General features: G+C 36.1%; 2 pseudogenes; both read right to left on the minus strand.

Annotated features, from left to right (window-relative positions):
• Nucleotides 1-5,101: 5,101 nt before the first annotated feature.
• LOC126630447 (MADS-box protein AGL42-like) lies at nucleotides 5,102-18,069 on the minus strand (annotated as a pseudogene).
• Nucleotides 18,070-22,477: 4,408 nt separating this feature from the next.
• On the minus strand, nucleotides 22,478-24,948 carry LOC126630445 (peroxidase 66-like; annotated as a pseudogene).
• Nucleotides 24,949-25,322: the final 374 nt, after the last annotated feature.

Genomic DNA, 25,322 nt, shown 5'->3' on the forward strand with positions numbered 1-25,322 from the left:
CCTCAGGCCCCACGATCCTTTTTGTTAAAAATCGAAGTAAAATTACTGTTTTATTTTTTGTCGAACCAAAATTATTGTTTAATTCGGATATTTTTTGGATTTGATTTGACTTCCGTTTGCCTTTATTCGGTTTTTTATTTATTATTATTTTTTATATAAAACCTGAAAAAAAAACAATTTAAAAAATCTGAAAATTGGTCATTTGGAAAGAAAAAGAAGAAAAAAATATAAAGAGGTATTGGTCAAGTTTTCGTTCGAACTTATAAGGATCTGTCAATTTTCTTCCTAAACTTTAATTTTAATCGATTACTCTTGAAACTTTTATTTTTTTGACCAATTTTTCTGTTAACTTTAATTTTAATCGATTATCCCTTGGATTTTAACTTTTGGGTCTTGAATTGAAATGGGCGAATCTAGACGATCATGTGAATCAAGTCACAAGAAAGGATAATGAAATGCTACCACAACTCCAACATGTTGCTGAAAAGCAAGACCATGGAGAAAATTCATAGTTTCTTACATTAGGGGTAAAATTCAAACAAAAGATATATGGAGGAACTAGCAGAAGAGAAGAAGAAAAATCAATATGTTTTCCACATTAGAGGTAAAATTACCCGTTTGCCCTCATACAATTGCCATGTGTTGTGCACATGACCAAGATGGATGAAAAGTTCCTAAATCTAACCCTAGAGGAGGAATCAACGAATTGTAAATGTACAGAGGGTAATCGGCTAAAATTAAATTTTAGCAGGAAAATTTGCCAATTATAAATGTTCAAAGTGTAATTAGCTAAAACTAAAGTTCAAAAAGAGAAATTGACTGTTTCTTACAAGTTTGGGAGGAAAATTAATGAATATCTCAAATATAAATTATGTCTTACTGTCTACCAACTCAACAAAATGTAAAATTTCTCAATTCCATTTCATCTTTGGTGAAAATCATTGACCACTAAACTATGTTTTAAAGTCTCGAACATGGAAAACTTAGGTATGCAAACAAATCATGCACATCATCAAAATTGCAACAAAGAAAAATAAAACAAATCGAATTGAAGCCTTCAGGGAAATCAAATTACCTCCAACATCACGATGCCATAAGTTCCACGAGCAATAACATGTCTTATATCCAACTTAGCCATATCAATCTCCCATTCTTCCATCTTTGCATTCACCTCCCTCTCCCAACCCCTACTCAAGTGCTTCTCCCAGTTGGATATCCTAACTCTTGAAATCGATCTTATCGGCACAAAAAAAACCTCTTTCTCAACCCCTCATCCCACATCTTTCCTATTCGAATCGTAACTGCTTGACCTTTGAACTCCCTTGAACTTTTATTTTTCACAAACTTCCCCAACTTTTACTCCAAAATCGAACTTAAAAAATTGCTATATTGTTTTATTTCTAAAATAGAGTCACGTGCATGTCTTATCTTGATGGTGAGGTCGGGTGGGAGAGCCTAGTTGAGTCGGAGATGAACAGAGAGATGTCACAGTGAAGAAGGTGGTCGCGGAGAACATGAAAGGATGGAGGCATATCGCATTGAATCGAGCAAGGTGGGCAAGCGAGGTGGGCGAGGTGTCAGGTGTGCGACGTCAAGAGAATGAGGTTCTAAGTTTGGAAGACGAGTTTGAACTTTGGAGTTTGGAGATAGAAGAGGATGCAAGGTGTATTAGTTAGGTTTGGTGTAAAACATAAAATGACATCGTTTTAAGGGTTTAGATGTTCGGTTCATTTCGGTTTCCAAACCACTGATACCAAAACCGAACCAATAGATTTCAGTTCAGTTTAAAAAATTTAGGGTAAATCTCAGTTTACTACCCTCATGTTTCGTAGTTTTCAACATTTAGTACATCAAGTTTTTTTCGTTCCAGAGTCATACCTAAAATGTTAATTTTGGGACAGTCTCATACATCCGTTAGTCAAATTGTTAAGTCTGCCGTTAACTGATGATGTGGCACCCATGTGGACAATAACTGGGCGCCATGTGTAATTAAAAATTAAAAAATTAGTTAAATAAAAGTACTTAAAATAAAACATAAAAATAAATTTAAAAAAAAACAGAACCTCTTTTTTCCTTCCCCCTTCGTCTTCCCCACTGGTGCGACGGTAAGCCCCTTGCCTTCCTCGCCCGCACTAGCTTCCATCTCCACCGCTCGCTCCCCTCTCTCCTCTCTCCTATCCTCTTTCCTCTTTCCTCTCTCTATCTCATAAGTTTTTTTTTCCTCTCTCTCTCTCAAGTTTCTCTCTCCTCTCTCTCTCTCTCTCTCGCAAGAAGGGCAAAACCCTAAAGAGCCGTTTACACCCACCTGAGTAAGTTTTCTCTCTCATTTCTCCTCTCTTCTCTCTCCTCTCTCACTGTCTCTCTTTCTTTATCTAAAATTTGAATATATGGGTCCTTGTACTATTAACTTGCCATTTACATTCTTGTGCATATTTGTATATTTAAAAGCTTCAAATTTTATTATGAATTTGTTATTTTTCTCCTTGTTATACCCAAATCTCATATCCCAATTTCTCATATTACGAAACCCTAATTTGTTGTATTTGATTTTGGATGGAAATTCATATCTGGGTGTTGTCTGTTTACTTGGTTGGGAGATATTGACCAGAAACTTGTAGAGCTTGACAAAGTGGTCGACGGAGCCGGAGGCGAGGCAAGTGGAGTTGGGGCTGAGAGCGAGCTTGGGAGGGCTGGACAGGATAAGAGAGTCGTGGATGGCAATTGTGGGGTTGGAGGAGGAGGCCGTCACGACGTGGTAGGCCTGCTAGTACCACATCACCGAGCGGTACGACGGCCCCCCGCCACTGCTCGTGGGCTTGTGGGCCTCTCGGAGATTCAAAGTTCGGATCTTCATGGCTCTGCGTGCGGATCGACGGAAAGTTGGATTTTCAAGATTTCTTGTTTTAATTTTTTTTCATGGTTTATGGGGTATTTGGGGCTGAGATTTGATCTGGGTTTTGAAAGTTTTAGCTCGATTTTTGTAGGGTTGTTGATTTTTCTGGATTTTGGAGATGAAGATTGAGATGGGTTTAGGAGGAGGGGTTAGGGATGATGAAGATAAAGCCATGGTTGTTGCAGTTTTAGGAACCACTATTTTTTTTTGAAATTTTTTTGAAACTTTTTTTTTTGAATCCCTTCTAAAAAAAAATCCACATGGACCCCTTAATGACACGTGGCGCCCAATCATTATCCACATGGGCGCCACATCATCATTTAACGGAAAACTTAACAGTTTGACTAACAGATGTATGAGACTGTCCCAAAATTAACACTTTAGGTATGACTTTGGGACGAAAAAAACTTGATGTACTAAATGTTGAAAACCACGAAACATGAGGGTAGTAAACTGAGATTTACCCAAAATTTTAATTCGAAAATTTGATATTTTTTTTCTTTTTTATTCGCTGTTTGGTTTGATTTTTCTCGTTTTTCAGTTTCTTGAACCCACATTAGGTCTACTTCTATTATTCCCTTTATCTTTCTCTCCAAACTTCCTACCCCTACAAAAGTATAATTTATCATAAAGCTCTCAATTATTACAAATAAATGAATGTAAAATATGGAGATTTAACTTTAAGTTGAATATTTGCTGAAAATCTGGAGACCTGAACTGGAAAAAAAAAAAAAAAAACCTTTTAGTGAAATACAAACGAATAATTAAAATCTTATATATAAAGCTAACAAGCCAATGAATAGTGTTTTTTGGTGTTACAAGCTTCACAAAAAAGAATTGGACAAAAATACCCCTCAAACAAAAAACTTCAAAAGCAACCCAAAATAATGCATCAAATATGACAGAAGTATTTTCGTCGTTTTAACGGTGTTTTTTTAATATTAAATTTTTTTGTACATTTTTTTTTAATTAGTACCTCACAATAGGCTAACAATAATGTGATTAAATTAGTTGTCAAAATTTTTTTTGAACAAACGATATTATCTACACTAATGGAAAGGGGGTGAGCTTAGTCTCACAATGGGCTAGCAATAATGTGATTCAATCAGTTGTTTATTGAATATTATTTTTCTATTCTTAATGTAAATTTTGTGGAGACCGATTTTATTACGTGGATTCAACTGCTTTAATTGGTTTATGAAAAGTTTCTTCTAGCATGATCTAAGATTATTCATTTACTTCAAATATTTGATTTTTTTCTTTCTCAATTTATACATATAAATACATTTAAAACGTGTAAATCGTGCGTATCATGTTGTGATTTAAAAAATACTTTTTGCACGTGATAGTGATTATTAACCTCGCTGCTTTTCTTATTTGCCAAAAATAAAAAACAAAGAAAGAAAAAGATGGAGGAACTGAGGAATATATATTTATAAGCAGTAGTGTTTTCTGAAAGTGCGTTGGGAATCAACAATTGTAATCTTCGCATAAACTTCTGATATCTTGAAGGGCGCAATGACAATTTGACAAAGATCATCGTACAATGACAGCATCGTCTGTCGTCAAGTGGAAGATGTGATGAGCCAAATTTTCTTTATATTTTCTTAATACTTTTAGGCTGGAAATAAAATAAAGGTAGTTAGATCCACAAAGACGCATTGGCCGGAAGCCTGCAAATATGTTTTGGATCTGCAGCTGTCTATCACGGTCAATCACGTACGTCCACCTCTTGCCTGAATAAAGAAATGAAATTTGTCGAATGGCTCGGCCCATTTAAATGGGCCACAAAGGAGAAAATAGGTGTATAAGATTTGAACTCGAAAATAGGAGAACGTAAAAGAGATGCAGGTTCCAGGAAAACATCCAAGTAGAGTGTTTATTCATATACTTATTTTTATCTTTCACATACCAAAAAAAAAACTTATGTAGAGCTTTACTTGTCATTAGATTTAGCTGAATGACACTGCAATCCATTCAAAACTCGTCATATGACTAGTCTTGAATATACCCCGTCTATATATTTTTTTTTATTTACAACTCTCATAATTATTTTTTTTCTACTAATTTGTGAAAAATTTATCAATATTCTCATTCAATTGAGGAGTTGGTTTGTCAAAAATACTTTTTAAAAGATGATCACGTGGTCGTTCACTGTGACAATTTAATGAGGTCATTGACCGATTTTTCACGAAATGACCAAAATAATTTATAACAGACAAACTCTTGGCCACTTCTATCGATTTTCATTGTCAGAAAACAAAGTTGAAAATTATGCCAATCTCATAATCATTCTTCCTAAAAAGCCTTTTAATTGTTATGACAGTGTCTTTAGAGATTATTGACAAGCATCGTTATTTATCTAATGTATGTTGACATTAGACTGCGATGCGATCAACAGCGCGCATTATTGGCGGTCCAATGAACAATTCGGTCTCCACCTCAGAACTCATGCTACTTCGGCCCCTGTAGTTTACAGAAGCAGAAGCAAGCTCCGGCTTTTTCACAGCTTACAGGAGCAAACGCTGTTTCTTTTTGAGCTGAAAACTCCATCAACGGCTTTGCACCACACTGATCATATCATTATTGTGCAGATAAATAAGCACGAAAAGAAACACCAGAAAGAAAGAAAAATCATAATGGAAATCAGGAAACAAGAGCACCTCAAACGTCATGCACAGTACGTAGTTGTTAGTAATTAAATGGAAACAGTTCAAAAGGATTTAAAAACGTTTACCTCTTCACATAACTGCGCATTCTCTTGTAACAGGAACCTCTCCTGATTTTAGAGGAGAGAAAGATTGTAAGAACATAGAACTAGTGAAGCAGTTGAACAATGTATATATAGAGCTCTACAAATACTATTAAGGGTTAGAGAGTTATTATTGACTCTCCAAAAAATTGGCCTAGTTGATCATTTTCAAATCTAATTGTTGAAATGATCAGTTTTCTAGTGTCGTCAATATTTAAATTTTACAGTTTAACAATTGTTGAAATGATCAGTTTTTCAATATGTCGTCAATATTTAATTTTCATCAATTTCAACAATTGGAATGTAATTTTTTTTTCTTTTCATTTTAGCCAATTTTCCAAAAAATATTATACAATACATGCAGGATAACAGCTTTGAAGTGCTAATAACATCACCTTAATAGTTTTGTAGCAGTAAATTAAGTAAATACCTTTGCCTTAAGTTGTTCCAGCTGCTCCATGTATAATTGAGCCTGGAATCACTTCAAGTTAGTTAAATTTCAAAAGGAAAATAAAAATCCATTTAACTGATAAGAGTTGGGAGGAAAATGGAATTGTGATCATCATCAGCTGAAATACCTTCCTCTCTCTTATGCTGCATAAGCTTCGTCCCAGCTGGCTACTGATCTCTTGGAGTTCTTCAACAGAGCAAAAATCCAAACCATTTCCCGAATGCTTCCTAAGACATACAAATTCCAGAGTTCAGGAAAACCTGAAACGTCAGTTGAGTCAAAAAGTGCAGGAGAAGATGATAAAAACTAAGCCATAAACCGTTGAGAAGCTTCGAGGATCTCTATCTTCTTGGCCATAATAGCTGATTCATGCTTCAAGCGCTGCAAGCATAAGCAGATTAATTAGTTTTTTCTCAGCCAAAATTTGTCTCATATATGAGGTTAGGTTATCAAGAAATCACTCCTTTTTGCATTACATTTTTTTAAGCTATTGAATTGAACAAATAAAAGAAAAATTAAAAGAGAGCGTAGAAATTCAAAAGAAACGTGAAATCATTTATGTAATAAAATTGTGTAAAATGATCAGTCACAACTAAAGAGTATACACATTGTGAAATGTTATATATAATCCTCCTATAGAGTACAAACGCATGGAAACATGCTTAGGTGTGAAAGGATTTGCTAATAGTTAACCTAATCAACAACTTGAAGACCCCTCCTCAGTTTCTTTTCTTTTTTCCTTTCTCGTTTGATGAGTATGTACCAGCCAATCAGGTTTCAATATTGTAAAATAATGACGATGCTTAAGCAAGATGAGGAAGGACAAAATCCAAAAATCTTCCTAGCAATCCTATGGTACACGTAATATACATATTAACATATACAATTGTGTGCATGTATGGTACTGATTTTCACATAGGTACAATATAATTATAACGCACAATTGACACACAGAATCTCTTAAATAATTAGTTCTGGATTATACTGAAAAGAAAGGTGCCTAACATAAGCAAGTAGGAAGAGAAGCAATAAGAACCATCCCAGGCAAGTGACCCCAAAACCACTTCCCAGGAAAGTAGACTGTCGAGGCTTAAGTGCTTCTGTGCCCACAGTGAACACAATAGTCCTTTTTCCAATGCCCTATGGAAATACAAGAGATTCCAGGGCACACAAAGCACCCAGAAATGCCCCATGTTTAAATCAAGTTATGGTATAATAAAAAGGCTATATCTTCTTTGGGGTTCAAGTTCGGCAAATGCAAGGGGTGGTTGCTTATTACATGCACCATGCATGTTCCTCTAGCACAGTAGTAAAAACGAATTTTTAGTCCAAGTTTATATGAAGAATTGAGTCTGAATTTGCTCACTACCCTTACTAGGGGGTGAGTGTTAATAAGGATAAAATTGTAAATAGATGAGTTTGTTCTAAGGTTGTTAAAACATCCCTTATAATTAGCTAGTGATTAGTTAGTTAATGATGTAATTAGTTAGTAGCACAAGTGGGTATATCATTAGTATATATACCAAAGATGTAATCTTATTGGTTTATGAAATGAAAGCTTAACATTTCTAAACATTTCTATCATGGTACCTCTCGCATGCGTCTAACGACCTTCGATCCTCTTCTCTCCGCTTCCTGCTTCTCACTCTTCTTCTTCCCTCTTTGAAGCTCAAAACCCTAGCTTTTCGGCCATGGCGACCTCTGGCTCTCCTTCTTCTCAATCTGCCTCTCTTATTCATCCCACTTCTATGAATTCTTGCCCTAATTCTTCACAATCCTCGGCAATTTCATCGATCATGATCCAGAATATTGGATATCTGGTTTTGATTAAGCTCACGACAACGAACTATCTTACATGGAGTGCTTTGTTCGCTCCGATCTTTAGCCGGTACAATCTCACCGGTATCATTGATGGCACAATGCCTGCTCCACCGAAATTTCTTCTTGACTCGTTTGGAAATTGCACCGCCACTCTAAATCCACAGTACATTGTGTGGTTTGAGAATGATCAGAACATCCTACACTCTTGGATGCTCTTATTCCATACATTGTTGGTGTCAATTCGACTCGTGAACTATGGTCGAAATTGGAATCACGATTGGCAACCGCACATTCACGAGCTTCGTTCTCATCTTCGTACCATCACGAAGGGTGATTTTACGATTGCGATCTATCTTCAACAAATTGAAGAAATTGCTGATGCCCTAGCTAATGCCGGAGCTCCGATCAAAGACTCTAAGTTGATCTCTGTGATTCTGCATGGTTTACCCTTTGAGTATGAATCATTCATTGATGCTATTCAGTTCAGGCTTGGTTCCACCACCATTGATGAACTTCATGGACTACTTTTGAGCAAGGAATTGCACTTAACTACTCACAAGAAAGTCTCTTCGCCAGCACCGATTCAAGCCTTTAATTTTTCTATTGGCCTTCTTCCAACACCAACTGGTGACTTTGGATCACATGCATTCTTTACTCAGAGTGGATCAAATCTGAATTCCTATGGTGCTTCATATCGTGGACATTCTTCTAATCCTAGGCCTTACAATACTCGTGGTACTCAAAGAAATCATCAAGGCAGTCAGTGTACTCATAGTTCGTGGTTTTTGTTCTAACTACAACTTTTCTACCAGAAAGATCTCTTGCCAAATGTGTCGCCAAATGGATCATGAAGCTGCAGAGTGTCCACAACGCATGAATACACACTTTGGCACCAAGAACTCTCAAACCACATACAATGCAACTACTACTTCCACATGGTTGCTTGATTTTGGAGCTAGTTTGCACATGACCAACTCTTACACGAATTAGCAAAGTCCTGAGCCATACAATGGACCGGAACAAGTTTATATCGGTGATGGCAAAGGTTTGCCTATACTTAACTTTGGATCTTCTACACTTAACACTACCTCTCATTGTTTTGCTCTAAAAAATGTCCTACATGTTCCTCATCTTATGCAAGATTTGATTTATGCAAATCAATTCATACTTGATAATTGGTGCTCTATTCACTTTGTGAAAGACCTTTCTTCTGAGAAAACGCTCTTTAAAGGTCCCGTGAGAGCTGGCTTTTATCCTTTTCATGCATCTCCATTTACTGGCAGTCAACATGTATTTGTAGCATATGTTAAAGCTTCACAAGATACTTGGCATCAACTACTTGGCATCAACGATTGGGCCATCCTGCATTCAAAATACTAAATAAGCTAGCATCTAAGTCCTATATTTCAATTTCAAACTCTTTACATAAATCTGTGTGCTCTAGGAAAATGTTCTAAGTTGCCCTTTGCTTCTGTATCTTGTACATCCTTGAGCTTCTGCACACTGATGTATGAGGTCCTACACCACTTCTTTATGTCAATGGATATCAATATTACATCATATTTGTTGATGACTATACGAAATATACTTGGTTCTTTCCTCTTAAATCCAAGTCTGATGTCTTTGGCACTTTTGTACATTTCAAACCTTTGGTTGAAAATTTGCTCCACTCTAAGATTGTGACTCTAAGATCTGATTATGGTAGGGAATTTCTAAGTTCCAAATTTCTCCATTACCTTCAATTGCATGGCATTTCACACCAATTTAGCTGCCCTCACACGCCAGAACAAAATGGTTGTGCTGAGTGCAAGCACATGCATCTAGTTGAAACTGCTAGAACTCTCCTAGCAGCATCCAAGGTTCCTCATTCTTATTGGGATGATGCATTTGCCACATCCATTTATCTTATCAACAGACTGCCAACAGCCACCAAATCATCTCATTGGGAATTATTATTTGGTCGAGCTCCGTATTACACGTCTTTGAAAATATTTGGTTGTAGGTGTTTTCCATGGTTGAAGCCTTGTACCAACTCCAAGCTCGATCCCAAAAGCAAGGAATGCATCTTCTTGGGTTATAACTTGAATCATAAAGGCTACAAGTGTCTTGATCCTCTCATTGGTTGATTATACATCTTGAGGCATGTGATCTTTAATGAAGCTACCTTTCCTTTTGCTCAAAATGAGTTCATCAATAATCTCAGTCTTGTACCAGTTCATCTACATAGAATCATAACACCATTCCCAATACCTTCACTTTTCCCTTTATCTCTCATTCTCTTAATCCTACACCTCTCCCTACATCTTCACCCTCACCTTCCCCTATTCCTAACTCCTCATTACCAACACACCCAACTCAAGTTCCCACTACCATTTCTATCTCTAATAACTTTGCTCAGCCTTCATTACCTATCAACACTCATCCCATGCAAACCAGATCAAAATTTGGTATCTTCAAACCCAAAGCCCTTTTGGCAACCAAACATCCTCTCCCTTCTGATATATCCCCAGATTATACCCCAACAACTTATCTTCAGGCCCTCAAATTACCTCATTGGAGGAAAGCAGTGCAAGAGGAATTCAATGCCCTCATTCAAACTGGAACTTGGTCTCTAGATCCTGCTAATTCTTCTCACAACTTAGTTAATGCAAAATGGGTATTTCGGATCAAACGAAAACCTGATGGTACCATTGACAGGTACAAAGCAAGGCTTGTTGCCAAAGGTTTTCATCAGCAACAAGGCTTGGACTGCACTAAGATTTTTAGTCGAGTTGCTAAGCCTGTCACCATAAGGCTGCTCCTTACTATGGCTGCTAAATTCGATTGGTTTCTCAACCAACTTGATGTAAGTAATGCAATTTTCCATGGCAACTTAACTAAGTCTGTGTTCATGATACAACCACCTGGGTTTGAAGATCCTACCAAACCTCATCATGTCTGTCAATTACACAAGTCTTTGTATGGGTTGAAGCAAGCCCCCAAGGCTTGGTATGAGAAGTTGACCACTGCTTTAAAGCTTCTTAGATACTCCGATTCACATAATGATCACTCTCTATTTGTCAAGAGGGATCCAGCATTAGTTTTCATATTGGTGTATGTTGATGACATCATTATCACTGGCCCTAATGCTCAACTCTATCAAGACATCATTTCTCAACTCAGTGGCTTATTTCATGTTAAGGATCTTGGTCCACTTCATTACTTACTTGGTATTGAAGTTCATCGATCCTCATCTGGTATATTTTTGTCTCAGCAAAAGTACATCTTGGATCTTCTCACCAAAACTCACATGGAAGGTTCCAAGCCTTGTGTTACACTTTTCAGCACCACAAAATTGGGTCATGAGTCTCCCATGTATGCTAATCCTGCAGAATATCGGTCTTTGGTTGGTGGACTCTGATATTTAACCTGGACCAAGCCAATTTATTATTTGCAGTGAACCTGGTATGCCAATTCATGCAGCATCCAAGAAAATCTCACTTTCAAGCAGTCAAGCGTATTCTTCGATATCTCAAGGGCACATTGTCCCTTGGTTTATGGTTTCCCAAGTGCTCCAAACCTCTCACTCTCACTGCCTTCTCAGATGATGATTGGGCAGAATGTAGCATTGATCGCTGATCTACTGGTGGTTTTTGTATCTACCTAGGTGATTGCCTTATCAGTTGGAGTGCAAAAAAGCAACTCATTGTGGCTTATTCATCCACAGAAGCCGAATATCGATCATTTACCAACACTGCAGCTGAATTGACATGGATCTGCAAGCTTATGGTTGATGTTGGACTTGTTCTTCCTTCTACTCCACATCTTTGGTGTGATAATATTTTTGCCATTTCATTGGCTAGAAACCTAATTTTCCATGCAAGAACAAAGCATGTGGCAATTGATTATCATTACATCCGAGAACAAGTACTGGCCAACCAAGTCAATGTTCTATTTGTCTGCACACAGGACAAAGTTGCAGATATATGTACTAAACCACTGTCTAAGCAGAGATTCATGCTCCTCATAAACAAACTCTCTCTACGGTTACCTTCGCTTGGTTTGAGGGGGGATAATAAGGATAAAATTGTAAATAGATGAGTTTGTTATAAGGTTGTTAAAACAACCATTATAATTAGCTAATGATTAGTTAGTTAATGATGTAATTAGTTAGTAGCACAAGTGGGTATATCATTAGTATATATACCAAAGATGTAATCTTATTGGTTTATGAAATGAAAGCATAACATTTCTAAACATTTCTATCAAGCGTTACCACCCTTCTGCTCTACGTTTAGCGGTTTAATCATGCTTCACTAATTGAATTTTCATATATATATATATATATATATATATATATATATAAAATAAAGAAAAATATTATGAAGACCTCAGTTTTTACAAATTCCTTTCTAATTTCCTTGCCTCAAATTTAAAATTATTTGCGGTCCCTAGTCCCTAACTGTTATAGACTCAAACCTTATGCATTTTAGATTTTTTATTGAAGTCTCTCCTGCTACATAAATGACATAATAATAAAGGAGATGCAATAATACCAATAAAGACTCAACCGTTTTTTTTTTTTTTTGCTTTCATTTACACTGTCAATTTAATTATTCAAAATTGCTTATGGGTTTTGATAAAATAATAATAATAATAATAATAATTGCTTATGGGCGTTCTAGATTATTAAAAAAAATTTATTTTATTTATTTTATTTTTATAAAATGAGTACATTTATGTAATAAATTTTGGCTACATTTTATATATAAAAAATTGGTACATTTACATAAAAACGTGGGTACATTTTATATAGAAAACAATGGGTACATTTTATATTAAAAAAAAAAAAAACCAATGGCACATTTTAGATTAAAAAATAAATAGATTTTACATTAAAAATGGGTACATTTTACATAAAAAAATAGGGATACATTTTACATATAACAAAGTGGTACATTTAAAAAAAAAAGGTACGTTATAAATAAATTATGGGTACAAATAAAAGGTTAAAAAAAATTATGAGTACAAATAAAAGTTTAAAAAATAAGGGACAAAAAGAAATTAATATATGGGTACAAATTAAAATTTAAAATAAAATTGGTTCAATTTAAAAAATGATTGCAAATTAAAAAAGGAAAACTAATGAAAATGGTTTGAAAACTTTGAGTTTTAACGAAAATGACAAAATATAGGGTAAAGTGAATAATATCATGATTAACTTTTGAGTGTAAAAATGTGGTTTTTCATTAAAGTGAACAATATCAAGAACGTTTCATTAAAATTCCTAATTAAAAATGGGTACAAACTAGAAATAGAAATATATGATAAAAAGTTTAGCCATAAATATAATATATCAAATGTAACGTTTGTAACGCTAAATGAATATATTTAAAAATAAAACTTAATTATTTTGACATGTAAATATTTTGTTTTTGAATAATTAATGGTGTTTATTAAAACCGAAGGACCTTAATCAAAATTTGAAAATGAATAAAGTTTTTATTATCAATGCTATTTTTTTTAACGTTATAAATCATCAATGCCAAAATGCTTCATACCACGTAAAAATAAATAGAAACAAACTAGATGACTGGTGGGATCGGAAAAGGGTACTGTAACACTAATTCTTTCAGTTCACTAGGAGGGCATTGCAAGTGTAGGAGGCAGGACGCAGGACTTCCATTGATTAAGCTGCACATTTCTGATCTTCTCTCTTTAGTCAATTCATTCTCATACTGGCGTAAAAAAACCTTCCTCTCTTTGACTTTATTTCAAATCCATACTAAGGTTTAGTTGTATGAATAACAAGAGAGGAAGGCGGAGAGAGTTGTTGATTTAGGGTTTAATTTCGTCTATCTAATGAAAGATTCACAACATCAAGATATTGCAAGTTTTATAACGAACTCTGAAATCTAAAGACGGATTTTGAAATTCCAAGATAGAGCTTCTAACCTGCATACATTGTTCAACTTCAACCATGTTGATTTCCCCTCCGTTTACATGTTTGTGGAATCGTTCTATAGTCTGGTGCATGCTGAAGCATCCAGAAATCGAGAGGTCAAAACCAAATAATGATAAAATTAGATAGTGCTCCATTCATTACAGTATCTCTTAACAACAAGATATATGTACTTGATGTTACGCAATGGTTCAGGTTTTCCATTCAATAAGTGTCAAGGAATAGCAGAAAACATAATTATGATTCATAAGTACTTCCTTGGTGAAAAATTGACTGTTTAAAACAAAGGAGCACGACAAAAATTGAATGTTTAAAACAAAGGAACACAACAATCTTTAAAGTTAATATTTGATACAAATCTTAAGACCATTAGACTAGTTCACTTTTAATGGTTGAGATAATCTGACATGAAAGCTAATTTAATTATAAGTATTAAACAATATGATTATAAAATTTTGAACATTTCAATTATGATTTTCTCTCTATCATTTACTATCTCCATTAATTATATGTTTCATCTCTCCTTCCCACTTTCCTCATTTTTATAACCTGCTCGTTCTCTCTTTGTCTTGTCATTTTTTTTTTTTGGTCTCTTCGTCCTCCAATTACTTTTGTAACTTTGTTGGACTGTAAGGTATTATGAGATGGAATAAGATATCAAACTTACTCGATTTGTCTTTAAGGATAAGAACTTAAGAAGATCGAATTTTTCATCATTTTCTCATAATTTTGTTCAACCTTACATGGTTTTTTATATTCCCTAAGTTGGAGGCCTAACATCATAAAATCTATTGTACATTTCATTCAAATTCATGAGTTATAATAAAAATGAACAAACCCCTTCCATCAAAATACGGCAACGGATAAACATATAGAAAAGTGCATACACAGCCTATAGGCCAGTATAAACATTTCCAAAGACTTATTCAAGATCATTAGTGACTAGTGCTCTTCCCATATTTATGAACATTATTGTCTCGAATACCTTTTTTTTAAGAGCAACAATAGAATGATTTCATTGATAGAAACCGAATAATACAAGAGGGTGCTATATTAGGTGTGTGTGTGTGTGTATATATATATATATATATTAGGTATATATATATACTCTAGTGAGCAAATCTTTGAGCTGAAGAGAAATTTGCACAACTAATTCATCAGATAAACCTCTATATAGCTACCACCAACGATTACCACAAACATGAACAACAAACAATACAAATCCAACACAAAGATAATAGAAACGTCAGATTTGGTGCCAAATGCCCACATAAAGCTATCAAACACAAACAGCAAACAATACAAATCAAACGCAAAGAAGATAGAAACGTCATATTTGGTACTGAGTGCCCACACAAAGCAATCACTCAAACAAGTGAGGTCACAACCACCATTGCTAAAACAGCAAGGCCACAACAGACTGCCTAAGAAACCACAAAACCCATCACAAAACAATAAAACTAGCTAATTCGAGAATGGAACCACTAATCAGTTTGTCTTCATAGCAAAAGGTGCACTACTTCTAGATAGATCTACCACCTCCATTGAAAAGACACCACATATGTGGCCAAGTAAGGCGGCTCAACCGTGGGTAGGCTGAGGAACACACAACCACCATGGAGAACAATTCATAGGAAGTGGATCCGACCCGCCACAACCATAAATCTTACCCACAACCATGAATCAAGGCCAAATTCAAATGCCTACAGGGTTTGAAAAGAAACTCCTACAAAATTTGGAGGGTTGTTTGCAAAAAAGTGGGAGAGAAGACGAGAGGATAGGGAACGCAAAGTGGCTCCAAGGAGGGCACCTGTTGCGCGGGCAAAGGTTGGAAGAGGGAAGGGAAACAGAGGTGATTTACACGGCGGAAGGAGGGAAATGGGCAACACAGTGGGAGGATGGAGGGGAAGGGAGAGACGGGAGGAAGGACTATATGAGGGTTTAGAGGGCTACCACCGTCCCAAGTGTAACATCCCACATCGACCAACAGAGAGGGAGTGATGTGCCTTATATGTACATGCCCACCTCCTATAGCACGAGGCCTTTTGGAAACTCACTGGCTTCGGATTTTATTGAAACTCCGAAGTTAAGCAAGTTCGGACGAGAGCATTCCCAGGATGGGTGACCCCCTGGGAAGTTCTCGCGTGAGTTCCCATAAACAAAACCATGAGGGTGTGGCCGGAGCCCAAAGCGGACAATATCGTGCTACGACGGAGCAGAGACTAGGATGTGACACCAAGGGATGATAGCTTTGAGGCTTTAAGATCTAGGGTTTTTTAGAAGAAAAGTTAGAGAGACAAATCAATTGTGTTGTCTTTGTCTCTATTGTTTGGAGTACCTATGAACATCAAGTTGGAGCAAAAGTTTAAAGAGCCTTTTTGGGGGCCAAATTCTTCATAAATATGTCTATGTAACTGCTCTTATCAATGAATGAAATATCGTACTTTATAAATAAATAAAGTAAATAGAGAATAGAACGGAAACCATATGACCGTTGGATCAAATTTAGTGTTTCTTTGTAGAATTGTATTCGTCTATTTTTCTTCACTACAAATGGATGTCTTAAGGTTTTGGATTTGTCTAATTTTTTTTTATAAGGATGATATATGAACGATGTACTAAAATATAGACATTCGGATCTTTGAAATACGTTATGAAGTGAGCCTAACAAAATATAGTTAGTGATAAATTTAACAACACACACACACATTACTATTGACAGGCTAGCAAATTATGACATGATAAAATGGACAAAATAATTACGTACGTATATAGTTAGTGATAAATTTACCAGAACTTTAAGCATACAGATAGATTAAAACAAAGAACAACATCATTTACACATGTATTTAAGGAGGAATGTTAAGTTGAAAAGCCCCCAAGAAATCTCATTCAATCCACACAGGAAACAATCTACATAGATTGATAGAAAAGACACATATGCTTCTTGAAATCTAATGCACCATATAGCAATCATTCAGAACTATAAAGGACCAGGCTACTACTATCTCCAGTGAAATTGTGTTGATCATCCATATGCAGTCATTCACAAACTAGTAAGTATAAATTCAACCTCATCATATGTGGATGAATTTTCAAATTTTATGTGGAAATTCCTCCTATATTCGTTCCGGGCAATTGGTTCCTTCAGTTTCAAACTCAAACCGGCTGCTGATGTGCACAGACCTTCATCTAAGTCAATAGAGGAAAAAGGAGCCACATATTTTTGGGATGTACTTGATTAAATATATATTGCTAGAAAGCTCGAAAGATCTGTAGAATATTTCCCCCTAGCAAGCTGGTACAACTACGTGTAGACGTTTTATGATGCTTCATTTATTTATTTATAAAATTATTAAACATATAAAACAAAAGAAAGATGGGGATTCGAGAATTTAAATATAAGGTATTTAACAAAAGAAACGTACTCAGAGCTGGAGAACTCATTGATCCTGCCTTTCTGAGAGAAGATGATGACTGCAACTTCAGCATCGCAAAGGACCGAAAGCTCAAAAGCTTTCTTTAACAACCCGTTTCGACGTTTCGAGAAGGTCACTTGCCGGCTGGTGTCATTCTCAATTCTTTTAATCTCAATCTTCCCTCTCACCATATCCTAGCTTTGCCTAAATCATCGTCGATCACCATAGTTAATAGCAAAGAAAAAAACAATCCTATAAAATTGGTGAAAATATGACACATGTATAGCTCAAAAAGCTAGCCAAATGATTTCTTTAAAAGGCTAGTGAAATGATTTCTTTAAAAAGCTAGTGAAATGATTTCTTTAGTAGCATTATTAAGAAGTAGATTCGCAATCTGCACCCCGGAAAGATTTGAATCAGTGATCCAACCCTAGAAAGATGACAGATTTGTGAAGAACGCTGACAGCTAAGAAAACCCAGGAGAGGGCTTGTTTTGAAACCCCAAATAAGTTATAAAAAAATGCAAATTATAGATGAAATTCCCAAAAGGATATATATATAGAAGAAAACCCCCAAAAACATGTAAGATTAAGTTTCTAAAAATGGAAAATAGAGACCCATAAGTATTACTTACTGAAAAGACACAAGAAAACACCCCCAAAAAAGAGCAGCCAGGACACGGCGGTATTGGATTGGAAGGAATACAAAGATGGAAAATAGATCAGAAACCCTAGAAATAATATTCACTGGGACAGGAAACGCAGAGAAGGATCTTTTTATCTGATTGTTGACTTTCTTTTCAAAAAGTTGAGGTTTTGACATAAAATCAAGGGAACTTTAACGAAAAACTCTCAATATTGTTTATTTTAACAAAAAATCATATTTTTACATTAAAAAATTAATTATGATACTATTCATTTTACCCTTTATTTTGTCCTTATGTTAAAACTCAAAGTTTTCAAACATTTTTCATTAGTTTCCTTAAAATCAATTGTCAATATGGAGGGTAGCCCATGCAAGGTTCCTCTTCTTATCAATGTGTGATTCATTCTTAATATGTTCCGTCATGTGTAGCGGATTTTCAAACCTAATACGTGAACAACACAGCAAGATAACATTTCGAGAAGATCACTTGCGGGCACGTGTCATTCTCAATTCTTTTAGGGGTGTGATATCCACACATCCCATTTTACTTCTCACACATCTTTTTAATTTTCGGTCGTCAGATCGGATGAATTGAAAAAGATTAACGGACATAAATTATCAAGAAATGTGTGATAAGTAAAATATGGTATGTGGATAACACATCCCTTCTTTTAATCTCAATCTTCCCTCTCACCATATCCTAGCTTTTGCCTAAATCATCGTCGATCACCATAATTAATAGCAAAGAAAAAAAAACCCTATAAAATTGGTGAAAATATGCCACATATATAGCTAAAAAGCCTAGCCAAATGATTTCTTTAAAAAGCTAGTGCTAGCCAAATGATTTCTTCAAAAAGCTAGTGATATGATTTCTTTAGTAGCATTATTAAGAAAAAGATTTGCAACCTGCACCCCGGAAAGATGTCTCATGAGTTGTTAAGTGATTTGTTATTTGGTTAATTAATTACATGTAATTTTTTATTGTGTTCGTCATTTTGTTTGTACTATAGTATAGTGGTATTTTTCTTCACTTATAAGTGAGAGATTTTATGTTTAATTATCGGTAAATGAGAATTTGAATCACATTATTACCATCTCATTTCCCTTTAGTTTAGCTAATATCGTTAGTTTAAAATAAGTGAACTAAGACGGTTATGTGAATCAAGTCACAAGAAAGCTAATGAAATGGCATCACAACCCCAATATGTTGACGAAAAAGCAAGACCATGAAGATGATTCATACTTGCCCACATTAGAGATAAAATTCAAACAAAAAGTGAGAAGAGAAGAAGAAAGAAAAAAACCAATATGTTGTCCACATTAGAGATAAAATTACTCTTTACCCTTAGAAAATTGTCATGTGCCGTGCAATAACAAATTATATAAGTTCAGGAGGGTAATTGATTAAAATTAATGTTCATAAAGAAAATTGACATCTTCTTACAAGTGCAGGAAAAAAATCGACAAATACCTCAAATATAAATGATGGCTTACTGTCTACCAACTCAACAAAATGTAAATTGTGAAAATCATTGACCACTAAACTATGTTTTAAAGTCTCAAACATGAAAAACTTAAGTATGCAAACAAATGCTGCACATCATCAAAGTTGCAACAAAGAAAAATAATTGAAATCGAATTGAAGCCTTCAAAGAAATCAAAGTATCTCCAACATCACGGTGCCATAGGATCCACGAGCAATACCACGCTTGGGCCTATAAAGTTTCACGTCGTATCAAAGTTGGCTACTTTACAAGTCTTGAGTCTGGTTATTGGGCTCAAATTTGCTTCTTTAAGTTGGGTTTTCGAAAAGTTGCGGAAGCTCCAATTTAAGGACATTAAATGACTGGGCTCTCGAATAATTGCGTTGGCTCTAGTACCTGAGTGATGATCGGGCTCTCAAAAAGTTGCGTTAGCTCCAGTATAATGACTTGACCGGTTCTTGTGTCGGGTTACTCGTGAGGGGACGTGTTGGAGAATAGTATCTCACAATGTACAATTAATATATGAGAGTATTTGCCCCTAATATTGCCAAGGTCTTTTGTGATAAAACTCAACATCAAGTAATAAGTGATTAAATTGTAACAATATTGATGATATTAGTGGTAGACCGTGCTTTGGCTTAGAAAGTTTCACATTGTACAAAGCACGTGCTTTGTAAACATGCATTGGTAATCAACAATTGGAATCTTTACATGTAGGATATTTTTCATAGAGAGTTTTAATAAAACACTACCGATACTAATCATTTTTAACAAAAAATCATATTTTTACATTTTCCTGTTACCATTCACTACACCTTCATTTGTCATTTTCATTAAAACTAAATTTTTTTGGAACTTTTCATTAGTATTTTTTTTCTTCATATCTTGAAGGGAAAAATGTCAAAGATCGTCGTATAATGACAGCCGCGTCAGCCGTCGGCAACCTGTCGTCATGATTTCCGATTGGATACGACCCTGTCACGTGATGGGCCAAATTATCTTTATATTATCTTTTATTTTTAGTGTGGAAATAAAATAAAAATAGTTAGGGTTTCAGGCTGGCAGCTAGACGGGGACGTGTTTGTGAGACCCAGAAAGAAACATTGGCTGGAAGCCTGGAAGTATGTTTCGGATCTGCAGCTGTCTACCAAGGTCAATCACGTACTTCCATCTCTTGCCCAAATGAAGAAATGAAATTGGCCAAATGGCTCAGCCCATTTAAATGGGCCACAAACCCATAAAACAGAGCAAGCCAGAAAAAGGAAGGCAGAGTCCTCCCACCCGTATGGTTGAAACATTAAACAGAGCGAGCGAGAAAGGGATTCATTTTCGTGCTTTTTTGGGTCCACGACGTACGATGTATTGAGAAAACATAATGGTGTGTAAAGAAATTCTGGAAATTACTGAGTAGATTGTTTGACATACCTTGTAGTCTTAAGTGCAAATTTGATTGCTGTAAGAGACCAGCGTGGGTGAGCAGCCTTCACGATGCATGGCTGCTGCTCCGGTTACATGTGGGCAAGAAATTGAGGTTCCAGAGTCCATATGGTATTTGGCACTCCTTGTGTCCTTGGTGTGGATCGAAGATCTTGGAACCGCTAACCAGGCCGCAAAGGTGCTAACAAACGGCACAACTGTAAATAGGGTACGTACGGTGTGTTTAGTGATAAACCATGTCAGCAGTCCAATCCACATCAGCAATCCAGTCAGCCAAACTTGATAACAGCAACACCATTTCCCGCGGATAACATTCAAACCTGCAAGTCGAGTTTGGATAAACATGAAGCAAATACTACACGTAATATGTTTATCTTGTTAATTATCCAATATGTTTATCTTGTAAATGTTTTGATACAGGACATAAATCTCCTTGTAACTGAATACGTTGTAATCTCTATAAATGGAATACGTTGGCATCACTCATGGTTAACTGAGTTGAGCCTACAAACTGCACTGTGTTCAAACATTCTTATTTTCCAAGTTGATATCTTTTATATAGATCCTCCCATGTTTCGCTGAATCGAATAGTTGCCTCTGGATTCGTGAGATCTCTATGGTAATGAGTAACTAAGTTATATATGTTGCCAAAACTTTTACATAGGTTAGTTGATTATTTACTTCGAAGTTTTATAGTCCAATACTTTGAGAATTTCTTCTGGGCAGATGAATGTTATTCAAGGGGAAGAGAGAAGGCAGGATCGTCAACAGAACTGAAAAGGCATTACGACACTGACTCCGTCTTTCGTGAGAATGCCGATGCCGCCGTTTGTTCTGAAATTACATAGAACAAGTTTTCCCTTTACTCATATATTCAACCAATTGACTTGACAATACAAACACTTGTGGTTTATCAGCATCTCCCTCTAATATTTAAGGGCACTCGATCGTGTGGGAAGCCTCGTGTAATTTCTTTTTTCAATCGTGCTATTGGAGAGCAAGTTACATGGAACAAGTTCACTATCACTTGACATCCTGATTCAATATAACACATTGTCATGTAGAAAAACCTGCATTTGGCAATGCATTATTGAACAAAGAACTCCACGTACCCATTCCATGTAAGTTTTTCTCGTGCTATTGGCAACTCACGACAATTCAGTCTTCATTAATTTAAGTAACCAAACGATATAACATGTGTACGTTTACAGAGTATATTTTATACACACGCAATCATTTAATCTAGTTTCATCTAGTCTTCATTTAATTTGAGAATTTCATAAATTCAAATTTGATATGAGATAGATGTTTGTATAAAATTCATAAAATTCTCAAAAAAAAACAAGTGTAATTATGCCTTCTATGAAAATATATAAATCCGTCGAAGTCCATTGTGAGCCCTTATGTATCATATAAATGATAATTATACATTTTTTTTCTTTCTTTCACCCATCTCTCTCTTTATTTATGATCATTAGATTAAAAAAACAAACGAAAAAGAAAACCCGAATATGATTAAAGACGGGTGTGCAAGGAGAGAAAAAAAAAGTGCATGACGTGTTAACGTATGTGCAAAAACCAACTTACCTATAAGGAAAATAAATTTTATTTTCAATACAAGATCAAAGTTACATTGGAGATTTAAATCGGGAACAAATTGTAAACAATAGAAATATAAATCTTTGATCAATTACCCTTTCGTGATCATATGATACTGATCAATTCACCACACGGCAATTCAGTCTCACTTCACCATCCTCAATCAGCCCAACATTTCCAAGATTTACCATCGAACCTGCAAACTCCTTGAAGAACACACTTTGATCCTTGGCAAACGACTCAACAATCCATCTAGTCCTGTAATCACTAAACAACGCTTGATCAGATCCAAACACGCCCTTACCTGCCACCAATTGCTTGTAGTAATTGTTATCAAAAGTTGAGGAAGTTGAATCGAACAACTCTCCGGCAGTGGTATCCCTGTTTGGTTTAGGGCATTTGTTTCTTAGCTTCTGAGCAAATTCATTGTTCATGGTTGGGTCGACATCGTGCACTGAACTAAAATTCCGAAGCCGGGATTCGAATGAAGAACAATGTGAGAACCCTAGAGTGTGGCCACCAGATAGAGCAACCAAATCTTTAACACCTAGACCTCTCTTAGCAAAGCTTTGAATCCATTGGGATACATTGAATGTTGGAGCTGGTATATTGATGGTCTCATTAGCTTTCGACACCCCTCCGTCTTTCCTTCCTTTTAGCACATTCCAAAACGGACCTCCGGAATGACAATAATGAATGTACGCACGTCAGGTTCTTCTATATATAAGCATTTGTCTCACAACATGAGAAATACTGCAACGATAACAGTACTAGCTGTACACTTTCAGATTAGCGGATAGTATGTACGTAGCTAGGAAATTGCGTGCATACATACCATGATCACTACATCTCATGCGGCAATGCCAACGATATCAGCACAAGAAACGGTGTGTGGACATGCGGCTTCTAGCTTGGCTTTGGCATCGTCTATCACATAGAATGATCGGACTGAGATATTGGGAGGGCCATCTTTCTCTGCTTGGTTTCCTGCGGTTGAGTCTAGTAGCAACGACGCATCGCATCCCTAGATCAACATAGATTAGTTCTACACAACTTTTATACAATATATAGACCAAGCTTCTTAGCAGGGATCTCGTTCCAACGTTCTCGGAGTAGGATACTATAGTACAACTAGGCCCCGTTTGTTTGACCTTCTTAAGTTTCACTGGACTAGACTGGCTTACTAGTCCAGTGTTTGGTGCAAGCGGGACAAAGTTTAATGGGACTAAGTCGGACTCGTGCCGACTAAGTCCTTCACTGCGTGGTCTTAGCGAGGCCCCTCAAAACGTTTGGGATTGCTAATCCCGTCTTCGAGCTTGCGTTGTGTGCAACAGTGTCGTCTACAAACATGCCTCTCTGCAACCCCATTTGCCTCCATGCCCAGATCTTAAACCGAAATTTGAAACCCAACCCACCCATGCCCATATTCAAAACAAAAAAGCAAAACGAAAACAACAATCCCAATAAAAATTCTTCTCTCTTCCCAGAAAATTCCGAGGCGTGAGAAACAAAGGCAGCAAAGTCCATGGCGATGGGTACCGAGAGGACGAACCGACGAAGCCTCTGCACAATTTTAGCTTGCCGTGGGATGTGAAGTGGGTGATGTTGATTATCGGTGGCGAGTGGGATGAGCTTGCCGTGGGATTTGAAGTGGGTGTAGTTGATTGTGAGAGGAAGTGAAGAGTGAGAGTGAGAGATTGACAAAAGAAAGGGGAATCCAGAAGTTTGAGAAATGTGGTTGGTTTGTGAGCTGGTTCTCTTCTTCCAATGGTAGAAGATAGTTTGTTATGGAATGACATAATAATATTTGTTTTTTAAAGGCAAAAGTAAATTAAAAATGTCAATTGGCTAATGTTAATTTTCAATAGTTTCCAAAAAAAAAAATCCACTATCCTGCTTCTTAGTCCGACACTGCACCAAACACTTCACTAAGTTAGTCCAGCTTAGTCTAGTCTAAGTCAGTCCAGCTTAATCCCTGCAGTTAGTCCAGTCCGAAACAGTCTGGCGCAACAAACGCACCCCATAGTGCTTATATAGTTACTAAGTATTGACCACATAGCTAGTGATTATCCATGATTTAGTGTTTTTGCCTTTTTTTTTTTTATAGCTCTACTGTATAAAGCGATGTTATGTAGGCAGTACATGGTCACCATACAGACAACTTGAGATTATTTTTATCCTGTTCCATGAACAGTGAAAGGGCGCCCTGCTAAAAAAAAGGACTTGTATATATTAGAGAGAGAGAGAGAGAGAGAGAGAGAGAGAGAGAGAGAGAGAGAAAGATTGTACCCTTATGAAACAATCATGGAAGAACATCCTTAGCTGGGACTTTAGGGTCATGCATGGAAGCATTATACACCGCTTGTAATATGATTCTCTTAGCTTGTGGACACGTTTGACCGTAGTAGTAAGCACTGAGCGCTGCTTTTGATTCTGAAACCCTAGTTGAAAGCAGTAAAATGAATGCATGAAAGAGGAAGATTGTTTTTGGTGCAAACACAGCCATTATCTCAGGGACAAATTGAGATAGGAATTTGGGTTTAGATTTGAAGGTGCTGATAGAAATTTTGATGGGATCGATATATAACAAGTATATATACATTTTCAGGGTTTGATGTATATTATTATATGCATATTGATCGTACTTTTAAGCTACTCAATAGAGAAACAATCTGCAGAATTATAATGTGTAGTATAACTTTGACCCTGCTTTTGGCATGTACTGTGTGCTTTGAAACCAAGTATATCCACCTAATTAAGCTGCTGTTCTTGGTCCTTGGAGTTGGAGGATCAACGTTTTGTTGGATGGATTAAACTCGAAGATTATTCCAAAAGAAGCAAATTTCAGATTTGAATATTGTTAAAAGTCTGATAATGTTG

This window comes from Malus sylvestris, chromosome 7 (assembly GCF_916048215.2).
Source record: "Malus sylvestris chromosome 7, drMalSylv7.2, whole genome shotgun sequence".
Lineage (NCBI taxonomy): Eukaryota > Viridiplantae > Streptophyta > Magnoliopsida > Rosales > Rosaceae > Malus > Malus sylvestris.